This window comes from Heterocephalus glaber, unplaced genomic scaffold (genome assembly GCF_053883595.1).
Source record: "Heterocephalus glaber isolate CG9 unplaced genomic scaffold, H.glaber_assembly_v1.0 deba00001429, whole genome shotgun sequence".
Classification (NCBI taxonomy): Eukaryota; Metazoa; Chordata; class Mammalia; order Rodentia; family Bathyergidae; genus Heterocephalus; species Heterocephalus glaber.
Genome location: NW_028258294.1, coordinates 28,218,879 through 28,239,933, shown reverse-complemented (window position 1 = coordinate 28,239,933; position 21,055 = coordinate 28,218,879). Strand labels below are relative to the sequence as shown.

Here is a 21,055-nt window from a genome sequence, read left to right as displayed (position 1 = left end):
CCTGCCGATCAAGGGTGGGGGCCTGGAGATTGACTAACAGAGGCAGAGATGTGTTAGGAGAAGGAAATTTCAAGCAGAGGAGATCCAGTATTTTTTAAACCATTGCTTAAAATCAGTGAGATGAAGTTAAACAAGACACAATGTGAATACAGTGTTGTAACAAGTTCTCTAGGAGATATCACAAGCTGTGTGAGCCTCCCCCAACCCCATCCTTTCAGGGAGTTTGACAACAGAGAAAATTGAAAGAGTCATGATGTGACAGGCCATAGGAATACCCAATGCTTTTTCAGCACTCGAAGAATGTGAGCTTAAAGACTGCTCCCACTAGCACTTGAATGTCCTAATTTTTTGGCTTGCACACCCTGAAGTATTTCTGATCCAGAAGTCAAAATGGCTCTCTGAGCCTCATAGGGGTGGCAGCTGGGATAGGACCCAAAGGGCCTGTGAGAACCACAAGCCTGCCTTCCCACAGCTTGGGGACATAGCCCATACCCTTCTTGCTCTCTGCTCCTATGGGTCACTCTTGCCCAAACACTCACAAGTGGCACCATCCATAGTCTTCATTGAGACCCTTTGTTGGCTAAGAAATAAGAGAATGAACCACTGAGATCTGGGATATCCTTTGAATCTCTCAAATGCTGTTCAAATGCCCAGTTTTAGGGATCTAAGGCAAACAATTGTAGGGGGTGAACTCCTTCAACTGAACAGCCCACCATTCACCAGAGTTTCCCATTGGACCACTGTCTTTGTCTATCTAAGCCATTATTACAAAAATACCATAAAGTATGTGGCTTATAAATAACACATATTTATTGCTCACAGTTATGGAGGCTGGGAACCCCAAGATCAAGAGTATGGTGGATTTGGGTTAGGTGAGAGCCTACCTCATAGATGGTGTCTTCCTCTTATGTCTTCACACAGTGAAAGCAGCTCTCCGGAGCCTGTTTTATCAGACGGCTCTATCCCTGTGACCTAATCACCTCCAAAAGGCTCTGCCTTATGACACCACCACATCAAGAGTCAACATATAAATTTGGAGAGGACACAAACATTCACACCATAGCAATTATTAAGATCACCAGGTAGTAGCAGAACAGTATCAAGTTCTCCAAGTTCTCTCTAGGTCACAACTATGATTGTTTACATTCTAAATGGTTAAAAGGATAGAGGGAGAAAGAGGGAAGGGAAGGAAAAATCCTATGAATCTATCAACTGCATTGGTCCCTCAAGCGACTACCCTGTTTTCTTCCTTGCCATCCTTGCCCAATTTATAGTTTTTAAATTGCTCCACTTGTTGCCTTTTCTGCTCCACTTCTACTTGTTCCTAAAGTCCTTGTATCTATGCCCTTGATCTAAGAAGTCACCAGGGCCTTCCCTCTGGTGCTCTGGGTGCTCATTTTGGCACCCCCACCACATTGACACTACTGAGTCCTCACCCAGCCGAAGCCTCCTCCTCCCTCTAACTGTATGGCTCTCCCAGGGCTCTTGTTTTCTCTTAACCTCCCAGTTATTTGTGGCTTGTTTCTCCCTTTTTCCCCCCTCAATATTACCACTTCCTTTGACTGCAAACACCACACCTATGAGAATGACCTTCAACTCCACTTTCTACCTCCATGTCTTTATGATAAGTGCCCAGCAGTGGTTGTCATCAGGTCTCTCTAATTAGATGCCCCTCTACCTAAAATTGGCCTTTCCATCTTTCTCTGCAGAAAGACCTTCTTTCCTAGAGTCCCTATCACCATGAGGACTAACATCATCCTCAAGCTTCTGAGTCCTTTTGGATCCTCTAGTTACTTTACATCTCACAATGAGTCCTCCATCTTCTGCCAATTACTCCAATTACATTTTTCTCACATCCACTTTATTCCCACTGCCCTCACCCCAAATCAGCCCTTATCATCTCAAACATGGCAAGAGAAATACATTTCGAAAGCTGGGAGGAATCAGTTAATGCAACCCTTCATGTGAAAGATGAGAAAAGAAAGCTTTAGGGGGCAGAAAATGTGCCCAAGGTCACACAGCTGTTTAGAGTCAAGACTTGAACTTGCCTCTCTCCTCTTTGCCTTTCTCCCATTCCATGGGTAAAAATCACCATAGCAGCCTAACTCCTTTTACTCCTTGTTATGGTTAAACATGAAGTGTTTCCCAAAGACTCATGTATTGTGGGCTTGATCCCCAGTGCAGCAATGTTCAGAGGTGGAGCCTAGAGAGGTGACTGGATCATGAGGACTCTAACCTCAGCAGTGGGTTAATCCACTGATAAGTTCACTGCTGTGCATGCTGTTAGGAGGTGGGCTTGGTTGGCAGAAGCAGGTCACTGGGGGAGTGTCTTTGAAAGGTAGATTGTCTGGCTCTTCCCCTGCACTTTGTGTCCTGGCTGCCATCATATGAACAGTTTTCCTCTGCACTCTTCTGCCATGATATTTCTGCCTTGCATCCAGCGGACCATGATCCTCACCTCTGAAATGGTGAGCCAAAATACATGTCCCCTCCTTTAAATTCTGTCAGGTATTTTGTCCCAGCAACAGAAAGGTGTACTACAATCCTCCTTGTAACCACTTACTAAGAACATTTTGGGCATGCCTTCTCATCTCATCCTAGCAATTACACTGTACAGTATCCATCCTCCTCTGGTAGAGTTTACTAGATTAGGGACACTCATCTGACTTATCGGGCCAATTGGATTTTTTTCTCCCAACATTTGGAATTACAGATGAGAAAATTAGTGTCTTGGATTAGTGTCTTGAAGGCATCTGCTTGCCACTCTGTGTTCTGAGTGCAAAAGGTAGGATACAGAGTGACAGACACACAGACACATAGAAAGGAGCAGAGATGAGCGGGGTGGTGGGGGGAGAAGTCTGATGGTGTTTTTTACTGGTTCTAACTGCTCAATGAGGCTCCAGCCTTCACTGAGGACCAAAGAGTGACTTGGAGTAGAAGGACTGGGGACTTGATATGCCCAATTGTTCCCATCAATGTTCCTAAACCATCCCCCCATAAACATAATCTGAGTTGAAAATTGGGCTTTCCATGCAAACAGCTTCACCAGTCTCCTCACCCCATAAGATTTTGCTCTAAACTCCTTCAACTGGGTTTCTGTTCCTTTCAAAGTCCTAAGTAGTTCACCTCCCTCTCCACCCAAACCAATGCCCAGATGTATGTAGACACATATGCACCCCAAAAAAAACCTACAGAAGATAGGAGGTAATTTATCTGAAGCCCATGAAAAGATCTGCCTCTGCCAGATGTACCTGAATATTCTGATTGCCTACCATGAAGCATGTTCTCATAGCTCCCTAGACTCTCCTCCCAGCACTCTTGTCCAGAACAAACTCACAGACATCATGCCTTGACTGACCTGTTCCAGCCAAGTCAATTGCTTATCATATGTTGTACAGATCCTGCTTTTACATTTGCAAATACCTTTGTCCCTTGAGCAATGCCTGGACCCATCCCCTCCAGCATTCTGTGTCCTAGATGGCTCCAAACCCTGGCCAAATTAATTTTCCCTTGAAAAGCTTTCCTGATTAGCCTCATCCAACTCTGAGCAGCATCTTTACTTCTAGCCTTAGCTCAGCTTCCATTTCCTGCAGAGAATTAGTCCATAAAAACACACTCAGTAACACAAATTCTGTTACAGCTTTTCGGGTGTGTCCTGACTTCCTGATGCAAGAGAGGCATGAGGACCCCTTTCTACAGTATCCACTGCAATAGTCTCCACTCAACAGACATGAAATTTAACTGCCTGACAGACTAAAACAGAAAGAGTAATAAACCAGCATCCAAACTTGCTCCCTGCAAGCCTCTGTCTCCCTAAAAACAGCAAGTGTCAGGAGCTCAGGGTCCTCTGCCTGCTTCCAACCCCAAATTAAAATGCGGTACAGCAAGAATGACTTAGCCCTTTGGCACAGTCTGAGCAAGGATCAGGTGGAAGGCAGAGCCCAGAGCTGCAGGGCAGGATCTCAGAAAGTCAGACCTGTAAGGGAATTCGTGGGCATGGGTGTGGGTGTGCTCAACCAATCCCTGAAGAAGGGTGGGGATAGCTAGGAGCACACGCAGGACTGGAACCTCCAGTTAAGCTCCAAACCCTCCCCACAGCTTTCTTCTTCCATAGCTTGCTGATAACATCAGTGATTTTCCCCTATTTTATAACTTACATACGGTCTATCACTCTTAATTACATTTTGCAAATGAGGAAACAAGAAAAATCTAAATGATATTTTTAGTATACAATCCCTTCAAAAATATCTTCTTTCTATCCAAGAAAGAAAACTAACATTGGCTAGAGCTTTTATTTTATGCCAGGCACTATATACCTCTTATATCATTTAATCCTAACGATAACTCTACTAAATAAATTACCATTATTTTTCCTCTTTAACAAAAAGAGAAACTGTGGCTTTGAGAGATTAAGTATCTTACCTAAAAGTATTAAGTGTACCTAAAGCCATGTAGACAAAAGTGGCAGATCTGGGATTTGAACCTATTTTTTGTGCTGAAGTCAGATATTTTCCTAGTAAGATAAGGAAAGCTTAGCAGAACTTCAAAGTGGGTCCTTCCTGACCAACAGTAGGTCAAGGAGACCAGCAAAAACAAGTGTGTCAGACTGAAGGAGAAAAGGAACATTGAAGGGAAAATAAGATCTTAGATGACCTGTGCCCCACCCAAAGTTCTCTGTCCCACCCAAGCAAAACACCATTAATGGAGAGCAGTGGGTCAGATGACAAAGCTCTAGAAATTAGCTTTGAAGGTGACCATCTGTTAACTGCAAGATAGGAGACAAGGATCCAATAGATTTCCTTACCATCACCAAAGATTAATGAATTTGGTTTACCATCATTATTAAATAAGTTATTGAGTACCTATCTTATTTAATCCTCACCAAAAAAAAAAAGTGACAGATGTTACCAACCCACCTTCAACAAATGAGTTAACTAAAGCAGTTAACAGCTTTAGTTGAACAGTTAACTCAACAGATGAGTTAACTAACTACTTTATCCAAGCTGCACAGCAGGCCAGTAGAAGTGCCAGAAGAGAACCCACTGTCTACTTGTAGAACCTGAGTCCATAGCCACAGCCAAAGAAAGGGCTTTGCTGGTCAGCACCCAAAGGACTCTAGATTCTAGATTTACCCAATACAGACTCAAGACATTGGGCTGTGGCTGTGTCATGAGGAACTGGTTGAAAACTCCCCGTGAATGGAGGTGGGTGTCAACCCTGGGCTACCCAGATGGGGCAGACCAAGAGGAAGAAGACAGCCCAGGTTTGAACCCTTAGCCTTGAGGCATCTAAAGAACCAACTGTGATGGATTAACTAATGGTCAACTTGTAACGCCCAGCTGAACTGAATCAGTGTGGTCCGGGTGTGGAGGATCCATCTGAGGGTTGTTACCAATAGTCATAAAAAGAGAACTGGAGGGGAAGATCATGGACTGTTGATTTTCTAGGAGAAGCTTGGTGCCAATGGTTTTCTTGATGCAAACTAGGCTGTTCTTGTCAGAGGAGGAGCTAGGGACCTTGCTGTTGCTGGGAATGGCTGCTGTTTTTATCAGGGGAGCTCTGATCTTCACTGTGAGCATCACTTCCTGGTTCCAATGTGGATCCCTCAGCTTGGTGGCACAAATCCTTCATCTCACCAGGGTACGTTTTCTGGCTTCCACCACTGGCCTTTGGGCCTTCTGGGTGCAGATCCTCAATATGGACAAGTCTGAGACATTGCTGTGGGCTCTAGGCCACTGGCTGGACTCATGGAGGACATTGCCTTGGACTCTAAGCTTCAGCTGGACTTGAGTGGGAAACTGCTGGGATCCAGGCCCTCGGTTGGATTCATTGGGCCTTTAGTGTGCAGTTAATCTCTTTCACCCTCCCCTCCTTCCCCTGCCCTCCCTTCAACCCCTCCATCCCTCCCTATTTACAAAGACTTTGTTTCCATTTTTTCATTTTCTCATATTAATTCCATTCCCTTCTTTCCTTTCCCCTACCCCTCCCACTTCCCCCTCCCCTTTGCCCCTTTTCTTCCTATTTCACATTGTCTATTAAACCTTCTAGTCCTTATTTACACTTTCAGTTTCTCACACTAGAGAAACTATTCGGTATTTACACATGTGTCCTATTTATTTCACTTAAGAGTATCTCCTCAATGTGCATCCATTTAGCAATAAATGTCTCTAATTTCTCATTTTTGATGGGTAATACTACATTTTTTAAATAAACCACATTTTATTGATCCAGTCTCCAGTTGATGGGCATTTGGGCTGTTTCCAAGTGTTGGCTATTTTTGCAGTTAATCTCTTGCACTCCTTTGCATTTGACTCTTGGGGTAATTATCATAAAATAATCTTGTAAATTATGTATCCTGTATTTAATATATTCCTTTGCCAAAACCCTGACTACAACACCAACTCTGCCCAGAGACAGAACTCTGAGTCCTCTCATCTCTTATCTGCAACATCCTGGCTTCACGTCACATTCCAACAAGAAGACTCCTCTTGAGCAGTCACCATCATGTGTGACCAGAGCCTTGTGAGAGTTATGGCTTTCTTGGGGCCAAAATAAAGCCTTGGTTTTGTAGTCCACCAAAATGCCATGAAAAACACTTCGTCGCCGTGAGGGGGGGCCTGCAAACCTACAATGAGGAAAGCATAGGATTTAAATCTCTTTTCCATCCCTTAGGAAGAATGATAATTTCCATAGAAAAGGCTTGTGACAGCACTGATTGCAATGCCGGGTGTGAGCAGGGTTTGAAGGCTGTGCCAACACAGTCTGTTTGCATTAGGAAACAAGCCTGTTGACTAGGGTAAATGCTGATGACTGCACCGAAATTATAGAGTGAAATTTCATTCTAGAAAATTGGAGTTGCAAATTGATCTCCATTTTCATATTCTGTTGGAGATTGCTATAACATAATTATCATGAAAAATTCTACAAATACATGTGGATCATTTTCAATATCAAATAATTGTGCTAGGATCTTGAAAATAAACCAGGATTGTCTAATAGTCTCCCTTTTTCACAGAGGATACATTCTAAGACCCCGTGGATGGCTGAGATCTCAGATAGTACTAAACGCTATCTATATTATGCTTTTCCCTACACATGCATTAGGCACAGTGAGAGATTAATAACAATAATAGTAAAGTAGAACAACAAAATACATCATTAAGTAAAATAAGAGTTACTTGGACATGAGTATTGCAATATCATGACAATTAGGCTGCTAAATGACTAACAGGTGGGTAGTACATACAGCATGGATACATGGTACAAAGAAATGAATCACATCCCAGGCAAGATGACATGGGACAGTGTGAGATTTCATTATACTACTCAGAATAGCTCATGATTTAAAACTTATGAACTGTTTCTTTCTGACATTTTTTATTTAAGATTTTTAGACTGGGGTTGACCATGGGTAACTAAAACCACAGATGAGAAGACACTGACTGAGCCCATCCAGAGGCAACATGGTACCAAGGGACATAAACCAGGGATCTCAGAAGCCAGGGCTCAGGTCTCAGCTCAGCCATTTCTTGTGCAGTGCCATGGAAGTTTCTCAGCCTCCACACTGCACTCATACATAAAATGCCAGTGACAATAATAACCCACTTCCATGAGATCAAGTACAGAGACTACTTGGCAGTAATGGAAGCCTCCCAAATATGTTTCTTCCTTATTGGCAGGATAGTTGTGACACTGTTGAATTTTATCTGAGCCCTGTGCTCCTGGAAAACATAAAAGGTTAAAAAGTGTCCCCATTCTTTTGTGCTATAGGGAATGGTAAACAGCAAAGAACCACTCTTCATTATACAATGCACAGAAGACTCATAGATGCCTTCTTATTTACCTGTCATGGACACACACACACACACACAAAAACATACTCCCAGTTTTTGCCATATATATGATCAGCTAAACTTTTTTGTCCCCAACAGTTCCACAGGAACAATCAGAACAAAATGCTTGCCGGCTGACCTTTAGTTAAGTTTTTCTCTTTCTACTGGGTCTCTGAACTTTGACCACCCTCAGCCTGAGCCAGAAGATAGCCTCTGCTGATCACAGCCTGGCCTCAGCGTGACACGTTGAGCTGCTGTCCTAGTCTTCCCATCTCACTTCCTCACACCTGTTCTCCCTTGCTTTGCTTACTCCTATCCATGAAAAAAATTCCTTTTTACCTTTTGAGACACTGGAGTGTATTATGATCAGAAAATTCTCCCCATTGTGATAGTCCCTCTCTATCTCCACCTCCACCCCCTGAAATAATCCTTTAAATAAACTCCCTCTTTACTAACTCCAGAGTTGTTTCTCCTGACAGTTGCAAGCAACAGTGATTGACACTGGCCTTTAGATGACTGAGTTCTCAAAGTCAGCAACTGTCTTCTAAAACTGACCTCTATTCTTAGAAAGGGCCCAGGAAGCAAGGATCTGAAAGAAAGTAAAACAACTGCACTGTGACAAAGTCACTTGTCAGGACACAGTTGCTGCTCCAGGGCAACACCACTGGGGATGCTGTTGCGGAGGTAAAAATGAATTTTTATCATCCCTTCTTTCACCTTTTATTTTCACCTTTGAAACCTTGGTTCCAGACATAAAGCCCAGGGCGAGAATGCCTAACTGCCCAAGCCCGGGTCACATACTTGGCCCCAGGAATTGGCATCCTGGGAGAGAGGCAGAACCCTACATCCCACCATTATTACTCATAGTAGGAGATGGCTTGTTAGTTAGGGAGCTGGGGAGGGGAGTGATAAATGTCTGCTATATCTTTCTGTCTAAATCCTAGATTTTTGTTTGGGGCTGTGGTTGTTAAATGATTTGCTCTCTCAGTCGTCAATAACATTGGTGTAAAACTCACAAATGATGGTGTGTACCTAAGGGCTTTACAAAGCAATGTGCAGATTCACCAATAATACATCTGACAATCTCTCTTCCACGAATTGTGCCTTACAACTTTGGCTTTGATGGATTGGCCCAGATGCTGAGGCAGAAAGGATTCTTTTGCTAACTTCCAGGGTCTGTAGCTCCTGACATTCTTCCCTAAGCTGAGCCTCTTATCACTGAAGAGGATCCTGCCCCCATGTGACAGCAAGAAGAGAAGGTGTCAGCATTTACCTGGTACTTGCTTCTCGTGGGGCCTTTGCCAAGTGCCAGTGGGGATCAGCAATAAATTGTCGTGTAACATGCCAACATAACAGCTGGTGACCAGCCATTAGGGAAAGCCATCAAGCATGGGAATTTCAAGAACCCCTCAGCACACACAGAAAATGAGAGTTATTGCAAAACCAGGTGCTCGGGTCTAATTGCAAGAACCAGTTTGAAATGCTAATCTGCTCCTGCAAATTCCATTTTGCCTGTGAGGAATATGGAAGAAAGACTCCCAGCCAAGACTTAATAGGAAAGAGCAAATATTTTGTTTCTTCATTTATTTCTTTGAGATTGTTTCCAACCCTTTGAGCAATAGAATCATAGAGAAATGTGGTGAGGATTGACCTTGAGGACTGCAGCTCTATGTTCTGTTGTAACACAGCATCAGTCAAGCTATGCCAAACTGGCCCTCAGCAGGATGAGCATGCTCTTCCTAGAAACCCACAGGACTCTGCCTCTTGAAGGACACAGCAACCAGACATGCCTCCAGTTCACCAGAGACTCCCATTATTGCGTTATGAGTAAGAGGCACCTGTTCTGGAGCACGGTCAACCCTGGGCATTAACTGAAGAGTAGTCGGACACACCTTGCTTTGGCTCCCTGCTGTGTCCTTTGCTAGCTGTGTGACCCAGGGAAAGTACTATAGTTTGAATGTTCAACACCTCCAAAGATCCATGAGTTGAAGGCTTGGTCCCAGGGAGGTACTATTGAGAGGTGCCAGCTTTTAGGAAGAGAAACCTTCCAAAATGTCATCAGGACCTTGTCCTCTTCTTTTCTCTCTCTTTCACTTCCTCGCTACAAAGTGAGCTGTTTCGTTCTGCCACACATCTTCACCATGATGTCCTGCCTCACCACAGGCCCAAAGCCATGAGATCAATCAATAAGGGACTGGAAACTCCAGAACTTGGAGGTAAAATAAGTCTTTTCTCGTGAGTCAGTTTTCTCAGATATTTCTTTATAGTGATGGAAAGCTGACTGATAAAGGAAGTTTCTTAACCTCTCTGAGTTTCTTGTAGCCCCTATTTTCTCCTCTCTAGAAATAGGGAAAATGACATCTACCTCACAAACTGAAGTAAAGCGAATTCAGTCTTGTTTATAAAGCACTTAGCAAAAACTATGGATCATAGTAAGGACACAGAAAAATAGCTATTATTACTAATTCATTAGATTAGCTAACTTTATTCATCTTTAGGGATCTCAGAAATCAAAATATCTTCATCTGGCTGCCCATCTAAAGACAGTACAATTTTCTCCCTAATTGATGCCTTCATCACTTTCTCTTCCACTCCCTATTACTCTCTAACAGGCCCTGTTATGGTTTACATCAAAAATGTCCCCCCAAATTCTTTTCTTTTTGCTTAAATTCTTTTATTGGTACATTTTAGGTATACAATATGTTTACATTTATCACTGGGTGCTCGTACCTGTACATGATGTGTCTTGGTTCTTATTTTTTTCCCCATTACCTGTGCGCCCTTCACCCCTCCACCCTTCCCTATTTACACAGACTTGGTTTCCAGTTTTTTTTTTCTTTTCTCATAACTTTTCCTTTCCATTCTTCCTTTTCCCCATCTCCTCCCACCACTTCTACAACTTTGGACCTTTTCCTATTTCAAAATATCAATTGTTAGTTATTAATCCCTTTAATCCTTATTTACACTCTCAGTTTCTCACACTAGAGAAACTATTCAGTATTTAAACATGTGTGTCCTATTTATTTCACTTAAGAGTATGGCCTCAATATGCATCCATTTAGCTATAAATGACTCCAGTTTCTCATTCCTTATGGCTGAGTAGTACTCCATTTTATAAAAAAACAACATATTCTTTATCCAGTTTCCAGTTGATGGGCACTTGGGCTGTTTCCAAGCTTTAGCTATTACAAACTGTGCCGCTATAAACATTGGTACACATATATCTCTGTGGTATGATTCTTTTAATTCTTTTGGGAAAGTACCCAGCAGGGGAATAGCTAGGTCAAATGGGACCTCTAGTCCTAGTTCTTTGAGGTATCTCCACACTGACTTCCACAGTGGATGCACCAGTCTGCACTCCCACCAACAATGGAGAAGGGTTCCTTTCTCCCCACAACCCCACCAGCATTTGTTATTGGTTGATTTCTTGATAGCAGCCACTCTTTCTTCCCCCAAAATTCTAATGTGTGTAAAAGGATTGATCTACCACAATGAGTTCTTAGCTGAAGTGCTAACAGAAGGTGGGGCCTGGTTAGAGGTAGGTAACCGGGAGCATGATCTGGAAAAGTGTGTGCTTGTCCCCAGCTCCTCCATTCTTACTCTGCTGCCCCGCTGCCATGGCATGAGGAGCACTAGGCCCTTCTGCCATACCATTTCTGGTTTGGAGCCATGGACTCCAAATGTGAGCCAAAATAATCCTCCCCTCCTTATTTAAGTTATGGGTGTTGGTATTTTATCCCAGCAACAAGCAAGTGACTAAGGCAGGCCCTATTACTGATGTTTAGGATTTGCCATACTCTGGTCTTTGCTACTTTTTCAGGTTGACTTGCCCTGGGTTTGCAACCCCATTGTCTGTCCCTACCGGCCTGATATGCTTTGTCCTGTCTTTAATGCTCCCAAAGGCCCTTCCTACCTTCTCCACCCTCCAGGATGTACAGTCCTTCAAAGCCCAGCCCAAATCCTGCTTTCTACACAAAACCTCTTCCAACTGCATCAACTCATTCATTCAACAGTAAATACTGCATTGAACCTAGGCTAAGTCAGTCAGTGTCTCCTTGAAGCTGGGAGGAAATGCAGACAGGACACTGCCCATCTCTGCCTTCCCCGTGTTTCAATTTGATCCCTCCAATCAGTCCCTCCCAGGAACCACAATGGCACAGTGCAGTTTAGTAACACCAGTGTTCATGGCTGAGTGGCATGTCATCCTTGCCCCCTGGTGTTAAATTCTTTAGAGAAATGATGTGAGACAATTATCATTATGTGTATGAAGAAAGAACACAGGATTTGAGGTCAGGGAGTCCTGTGTCTGAATCACAGCTCAGCCCCTGGGTGGCTGTGTGACTCTGGCATGTACTTAAGTTTGCTACAACAGATGACACAGTATTCACACAGACCAATGCTGCCATGGTGTGAGGACCACTGATTCTGCAGACTCCACAGACTGATGTTTTAGCATCACTGCCCTTTAGTTTCTTTCATGGTAGAATATGAAGAATATCCTAGCCATTCTCTATACTGGACACTAGACAATGTTTTCTATTCTCCCCTCACAATCTATGCACAATATACAAAAAAATTAACATCAAGGTCTTCTTTTTCCAAGCAGTTCAAAAAATGACCAAACCATCTTTGTTGCAGAGTTCTTTTTCCCCCTTTTCTGCCAAGTTGTTTATGAATGTATTTTAAATTTCCTGGGAAATACATATATATATATATGTTTATATATATATATATATATATATATGTTGTTATTACAAATCTAGGTTATTATAACTTCGACTTTTGCTAGAGGGAAGCATCTAGGAGATATGGAAATAAATTCTGGTTGCCCACTCTAGCAAATTCCTCCAGCTTCTATACAATATCATTTGACCACCCTCAGGGTTGTGGGAATGTGGTAGAACCCAGCAAATCTCCCAGGGCCACAGGTGAATTCACGTAGGGTCTTACCATTTACTATGTCACCTGGACACAGGAAAGAGCAAAAGGACTCCCACTTCTGTTTGTCTTTACCCCTTTATCCTGTGTTCTCTGTCTTTTTGTGGTTTGGAGGGTGCTTCCAGTGATAGTAATAAAACATAAGATGAATTGATTTGCCTTTGGTCATAGAATATTTGTTCTAACTACTTCATTCTGAGTCTAACAAAACAAAGCACTTGAATCCATTAAAACAGACCCCTCCCAACATCCACCAAAATGACAATTAAAAAGTACAACAGGAAATAAATTTATAAAGGTATTGAGAACAGGAGATGGTTAAAAAAAAAAAAAAAAGACAAGTTATACCACCAGCAAACAACAGTGACAGAGCCATTTGAAGGCAAAGACTCCCCACCCAGAATCAGTGTCTAGAGACCTAGAATGGCACATGAGCTGCTATGCAGGTCACTGGTGAAGCCAGGTTCTCAGAAGACTCCAAAAGTCCATCTCTCCAGCATTTAGCCAACCAGGCTGAAGCTGAAAAATCTGAGAAAATCAGAAGTCTTTCCTGAAGTGGGAAGGACTTTTACAGTGAAATGGCATCCCAAAGTAGGGCCATCCAATTTTGCATGCTGCTCTTCATTCACTGATCCTAAAATGAAGCCACCAGTACAAATGCCCACCCACCTGCAGGGAAAAGGTAAAAGCAAAGGAAACCTACAAGCAAGCTACCTGTATTAATCAACCTGGCCCTACACTCATAAATATGCATGGACAATAAAGGATCAGAAGATCCTCCAGAAGAATACAAAGGAATAAACAGGCCCCTGAAGAAACCGAAGTAATAGAGGAAATACCTTTCAAGAATGCAATTTAGTAACCTCAAGGAGCTTTGAGAAGAAACTGCATTCATAGAAGACAGTGCTTGGGCTGAGGGTAAAGTTCATGTGCAAGGCCCTGGGTTCAATCCTCAGTACCACCAAAAAAGAAAAAAAGGAATACGGTGTTATGAAAATATATCTGTATGATGAAATACAAGAAAACACTGGGAAATACTTACAAAGAAGTAAGATGGCAAAGACATAGTGAGAGAAAAATTGAGAGGCACAGGAGATTAACCAGAGCCATTATCCATCTCATATCCATCTCATAACTCCAGAGAGACATAAAAGAGAGAGAGGAAAAACTCAAATAAATATTTTTGATGTCTTTATGCTGAAAGAGCCTGGGCAAGATGATCCTAAAAAGACCAATATCTAGACATATATATCTTCATGGAATTTCAGGACATGGATAAAGAGAAATTTCTAAAACTACCACAGGCAACAGTTTACCTACAAAGGATTGCTAATTCACTCAACAACAACTATGGATTCTAGATGACAGTGAAGTAATACCTACAGATTTTAAGTAACATTTTAAATCCAGAAGTCAGCCAAGTAAAAGGACAAGATAAGGATATTTTCAGACTTGCCAGGATCCAAATTTTTTACTTGAAAAGAGTTACACAAGGCTCTGCTCCATAAAAGTAAACAAACAAAAATCTATAGGGAAAATATAACACCAACTAATGAGAACAAGAAAAAGCTATTTATGCCAAGATTTCTGTAGCAAGAGAGTCAACTACCATCAGTTTCATTTTGTTGGAGAATTGAAAACAGGGAAGCTTTAGAATGAGAAAAGGGAAACACCTGATATGTGCCCTGACTGGGGGCTGTTGGCATGGGTAAGCCACAGAGCAACTAACTGGAAGAAGGCATCCTGTGGTAATGGTAAGGTGTGCATATTTGGCTTTCGCTCGTTGGTCCCAAGTTGGAACTGTGGACAAAAGCTAGGGATACTGTTAGATTTTAATCAAGTCCTGAATGCTCAGGGCCTATTGCTACAGAAGTTACTGTCTAGCTTCCTGATTGCTAGAGACAGTGGCCTGACTTTGCTTCAGTCTGATGTATAGATAGTAACTCAGCTCTCTGGGCTGGTTGCTGTAAGTAGCAAGTTGGTTTCCGGGGCTGGTTGCTGCAAGTTGGGTGGGAACCAAAGTTCTGTCATTTTATATTGTTGGCCCATTGCCTGTTTATATATTCAGTCTCAAATCCAAGAAAAAAAATGTGGGACCCAATAAACAGTAAGCTAAGGAGTATGGTAAAATAGTTCAGGATAACACAGATAGAAAGAAGTCTGTTCCAAACTGGACATTTTCCAAATAGAATGATTAGGAAGTTGGATATGCTTGGTAATATGGTGAACAGGGTATGTCAACAAGAAAACAGATACATGCAATTAAAAACTCTGGGGTAAAAGTCACATTCCCGATAGAAAACAAATGAAAATGAGTTATTATTTTGAAGAACTGATAGCATAAATCAGGAGTCCCTTTGACCTTGATGCTTGGAATGACCTCCTTTGAGCAGCAAAGATTTAGTGACACAGGTTTGCATTTTGTGCTCCATAAGGCCAAATACCCTCTGATTTTGAGGTGGATAATATTTACAAAATCAAATATTGTTAAAGCTATGTATTGCTCTTCAATTTTCAGAATCAACTTATATGTAAACAAGGAATGAAAGGACTAATTATGTTTACAGTATAATAAGCAACTGTTTTAAACATTACGATGTCAAAATATAGTTAGCATTGACCAATATTGGAAGGACGAAAAAGGAGGCAATTGGGTGTTAATTTCCTCTGTGACATGGTGGAGAAATATGAGAGAATAACTTCATAAATCAAGAAATGAAGGTTTAGGCACATTATTTCCAATCATAGAAGAAATAAATAGAAAAAGAAAAATATAACAAAAATTGGCCGGAAGAAGTTGGAGAAGATACATGCTTCATCTATCAGAGTGAAGCGTCAATAGCTACTTCTTCACATTGATAAATCAAAAATAGAAATGCAAGCATATTATTTGAGTAATGAGCAAAAGAACCACCTTTCCTCAGCCCCCTCCACAAAGACCATGGAGAACAGGAACAGCGATCGAGATGGAGGGGGGACTGCTCCTCTCGACATAGCTTTCCATACTACTTTAATTATGATTTCCCTAGACATGTGTAGTCAATATTCTTCTCCTTCTTTCAAATTTAAAAGAAGTCATAATTCTAAGGCAACACTCAAGAACTCCCACAGAGCTAAGTGCTTTTTCTCTGTCCCTCAAAAAAACCCCAGCTTTATTATTTGACTCACCTTACCAAGTTTGTAATTTCAGCTGCACTATCTCAGTCTCACCTCCTCAGGGACACGGGGAAAACATTTGATATCTATTCACTGTGTGGATGAGAAGATACTGGTCCCTTTATTCAGTGAGTATTCACAGAGCACCTACTAGGTGCTAGGCACTAGGAATATAGAAGGAAACCAAAGAAAGTCCCTGCCTTCAGAGAATTAAGGGGAAGGGGATCAAGAGAAAGAGGAGGGAAGGAGAGGAGGGATAGTTAATGAAGAGAAGGGACTGGGGTGTGTCCTGTACATATACCCAAAGGAATATAAACAGTCTGTACCACAAACAGGTACCAAAAAAAGGAAAGGAATCAAGGATGGGTGGAGGGGGGAGAGAAGGAAAGGAAAGGAGACGAAAAGAGAATTAAGATGTGTTATGTGTGTGTACCAATTCCCCACAAGCAATGTAAACACTATGTACAATGCACATGTACTAAAAAAATAAAATAATAAATTTGTGGGCAAGACAGACAAGAAATAAAAATATTTTTTAATCCACCCTTTCTTCACCTGCTGAGAGAAAGGAAAATAGCCTCTCAGACTAGACAACCCCAAGTGTGCATTTCTGTCCAAGCTATGACACCCTGAATCAATGGCCAAACCTCTCTGAGCTTTAGTGTCTCCAACTATAAACTGGGGAGCCTATCTTTCACAGTAAGAATGTGCCTAGGTCCCTAAGTTAAATTACACAGATACAAATTGATTTTTCTTTCTTGTTTTGGAGGAGGGATCTTATGACAATATAAATATCATACTAGTTCTGATATAATATGAGCCAAATAAATGAGGAAAATCACATTTACAGACAACCTGAAAGATGCCAGGCTTTGACACTTTGGTGTTGACAACTTTGAAAATCAGCAGAATTGAAAATCATCATTCAAGTAAGATTCTGCTTCCCAAACTATATGCTGTGCTTTGGATCTTAAATGTTCCCCAAAGGCCCATTTGTTGGAGGATTGGTCTCTCAGAAAGGCACTACAGGGAAGTTTGGAACACTGAAGAAGCACAGTCTAGTGGGAAATCACTAGGAGCATGCTTCAAAAGGAATAATGGGATTTTTTCTTCTATTTTATGTAATTTAATTTTATTGGTACATTTTAGGTATACAACATAATGACATTCATCACTTGAAATTTGCACCTTTACATAATCTCTCCTGGTTCTTATTTTTCCCACTTCCCCTGCCCTCCCTTTAACCCCTCCATCCATCCCTATGTACAAAGACTTTGTTTCCATTTTTTCATTTTCTCATATTAATTCCATTCCCTTCTTTACTTTCCCCTAAACCTCCCATTTCCCCTTATGCTTTGTGCCTTTTCTTCCTAATTCACATTGTATATTACACCTTCTAGTCCTTATTTACACTTTCAGTTTCTCACACTACAGAAACTATTTGGTATTTACATATGTGTGTGCTATTTATTGCACTTAAGAGTATCAACTCTTCATTCGAGAGATGCAAATGAAAACAATGCTGAGATTCCACTTCACTCCAGAAAGAATGGCTGCTATCATGAAATCAACCAATAACAAATGCTGGTGGGGCTGTGGGGAAAGAGGAACCCTGCTCCACTGCTGGTGGGAGTGTAGACTGGTGCAACCACTGTGGAAATCAGTATGGAGATACCTCAAAGAACTAGGACTGGAAGTCCCATTTGACTCTGCTATTCCACTGCTGGGGATCTTCCCCAAAGAATTAAAAGAATCATACCACAGTGATATATGTGCACCCATGTTCATAGCAGCACAGTTTATAATAGCTAAAACTTGGAAACAGCCCAAATGCCCATCAACTGGAGACTGGATAAAGAAAATGTGGTTTTTTTATAAAATGGAGTACTACTCAGCCATAAAAAATGAGAAATTAGCTAAGTGGATGCACATTGAGGCGATACTCTTAAGTGAAATAAATAGGACACACATGTATAAATACCAAATAGTTTCTCTGGTGTGAGAAACTGAAAGTGTAAATAAGGACTAAATGTATAATAGGTAATGTGAAATAGGAAGAAAAGGGGCAAAGGGGAAGGAAGTGGGAGGGCTAGGGAAAAGGATAGAAGGGAATGGGATTAATATGAGAAAATGGAAAAATAGGAACAAAATCTTTGTAAATAGGGAGGACTGGAGGGGTTGAAGGGAGGGCAGGGCAAGGTTGAAAAATAAGAACCAAGAGAGACTATGTAAAGGTGCAAATTTCCAATGATGAATGTCATTATATTGTATACCTAAAATGTACCAATGATTAGAATGAATAATCGATAATGTAAAATAGGAAGAAAAGGTCCAAAGGGGTAGGGGTAGTGGGAGGGGTAGAGGAAAGGAAAGAAGGGAAAGGAAAAATGATGAGAAATGGAAAAAATGGAAATAAAGTCTTTGTAAATAGGGAAGGGTGGAGGGCGTGAAGGGAGGGCTAGGAATGGGGAAAAAATAAGAACCAAGATGCATTATGTAAAGGTACAATTCCCAATGAGAAATGTAATTGTGTTGTATACCTACAATGTACCAATAAAAGAATTTAATAAAATAAGAGTATCAACTCAATGTGCATCCATTTAGCTATAAATATCTCTAATTTCTCATTTTTTATGGCTGAGTAGTACTCCATTTTATTTTTTAAATGCACATTTTCTTTATCTAGTCTCCACTTGATGGGCATTTGGACTGTCCAAGTTTTAGCTATTACAAACTATGCTGCTATGAACATGGGTGCGCATATATCACTGCGGTATGATTCTTTCAATTCTTTGGGGAAGATATCAAGCAGGGGAATAGCTGGGTCAAATGGGACTTCCAGTCCTAGTTCTTTGAGGTATCTCCATACTGATTTCCACACTGGTTGCACCAGTCCGCACTCCCACCAGCAGTGAAGCAGTGTTCGTCTTTCCCCATAGCCCAGCAAGCCTTTGTTATTGGTTGATTTCATGATAGCAGCCATTCTTTCTGAGGTGAGGTGGAATCTCAGCATTGTTTTCATTTGCATCTCTCAAATGACCAGTGATTTGGAACAATTTTTATATATTTATTTGCTATTTCTACTTCTTGTTCTGAGAAATGTCTCTTCATTTCAGATGCCCATTTTTTGATTGGGTCTTTAATTTTGTGAAGTCTGATATTTTTAAGTTCTTTATAGATTCTAGATAGTAGACCTTTGTCTGAGTAATGGCAGGTGAAAATTTTTTCCATGTCTCTTCACCTGGCTGGTGGTTTCTCTTGCTGTGCAGAAAATTTTAGTAAGAAGATATCCCATTTGTTGATTGTTTGTGCTAGTTCACGGGCTACTGAGGTTTTGATCATAAAATCTTTTCCTACACCAATGTCTTCAAGAGTTCTACCTAACCTCTGTTCCAGGCGATTCAGCATTTCTGTTTTAATATTTAGATCTTTAATCCATTTGGATTTTAGTTTAGTGCATGGTGAGAGATATAGGTCTAGCTTTAATCTTTGACACGTTAATACCCAATTTTTCCAGCACCATTTATTAAACAGGCTATCACCAAGAGAGATTATGTAAAGGTGCAAATTTCCAATGATGAATGTCATTATATTGTATACCTAAAATGTACCAATGATTAGAATGAATAATTGATAATGCAAAATAGGAAGAAAAGGTCCAAAGGGGTAGGGGAAGTGGGAGGGACAAGGGAAAGGAAAGAAGGGAAAGGAAAAATTATGAGAAATGGAAACAAAGTATTTGTAAATAGGGAAGAGTGGAGGTGGTGAAGGGAGGGGTAGGAATGGGGAAAAATAAGACCCAAGATGCATATGTAAAGGTACAACTTCACAATGATAAAAGTAAATGTGTTGTATACCTAAAATGTACCAATAAAAGAATTTTTTTAAAAAGATGCTATCTTTCCTTCAGTGAGGGTGTTTGGCTAATTTGTCAAAGATGAGGTGGCTGAGTGTGTCTGGACTTGTTTCTGCATCTTCTAATCTGTTCCACTGGTCCTCAGGTCTGCTTCTTTGCCAGTACCATGCTGTTTTTATCACAGTAGCTTTGTAGTACCGTTTCAAGTTGGGGGCTGTGATACCCCCTGCCATGTCTCTGTTACCTAGATTTGCTTTTGCTATTCTAGGTCACTTCTTGTTCCAAATGAATTTTTGGATTGTTTTCTCAAGTACATGAAGTATGCTGCTGGGATTTCAATTGGGATTACATTGAATCTATATTGCAATTTTGAAAATATGGCCATTTTCACTACGTTGAACCTTCCTACCCAGGAGCAAGGGATGTTTTTCCATTTTCTGATATCATCTTCAATTTCTCTTTTCAGAGTGCCATAGTTTTCAGAGAAGAGGTCTTTGATTTCTTTTGTTAGGATGATTCCTAGGTATTTCAGTTTTTTTGGATGCTATTGTGAAAGGAATTATTTGCCCTATTTCTCTCTCAGTGAGTCTGTCATTCGTGTAGAGGAAAGCTATTGATTTTTGTGTGTTGACCTTGTAACCAGCTACTTGACTGAATCTGGTTATTAAGTCTAGAAGACTTTTGGTGGAGTTCTTGGGGTCTTCTATATAGAGTATCATGTCATCTGCAAATAATGACAATTTGACTTCTTCATTACCTATCTTTATTCCTTTTATTTCTTTCTCTTGTCTAATTGCCATGGCTAATGTTTCCAGAACTATATTGAACAAGAGTGGTGATAGTGGACATCCTTGTCTTGTTCCTGATTTGAGTGTGAAGGATTTCAGTTTTTTATCATTTAGTATGATAATGGCTGTTGGTTTTTCATAGATGGCTTCTATCAGTTTGAGGTAGAGACCATCTATTCCAATTTTTTGTAGGGTTTTTATGATAAATGCATGTTGGATTTTGTCAAATGCTTTTTCTGCGTCTATGGAGATATTCGTAGGGTTTTTGTCCTTGGTTCTACTGATATAGTGTATTACATTGATTGATTTGCATATGTTGAACCATCCCTGCATCCCTGGGATGAATCCCACTTGGCCAGGGTGTATGATCTTCTTGATGATCTTCTGCATTTTTTTCCAGTATCTTATTAAGGATTTTTGCATCTATGTTCATGAGTGAGATTGGCCTACCATTTTCTTTTTCAGTTGGGTCTTTCTGTGCTTTG

At 41.0% G+C, this 21,055-nt stretch overlaps 1 protein-coding gene and 1 pseudogene across 2 annotated transcripts in view; one reads left to right on the top strand and one right to left on the bottom strand.

The window, feature by feature from the left end:
- The window catches only part of LOC110344323 (high mobility group nucleosome-binding domain-containing protein 3-like), a 638,706-nt gene that overhangs the window by 501,032 nt on the left and 116,619 nt on the right, over nucleotides 1-21,055 (bottom strand). The gene's annotated exons all lie outside the window — the stretch shown is intronic.
- The window catches only part of LOC101723871 (phospholipase A1 member A pseudogene), a 48,126-nt pseudogene continuing 29,518 nt past the window's right edge, over nucleotides 2,448-21,055 (top strand).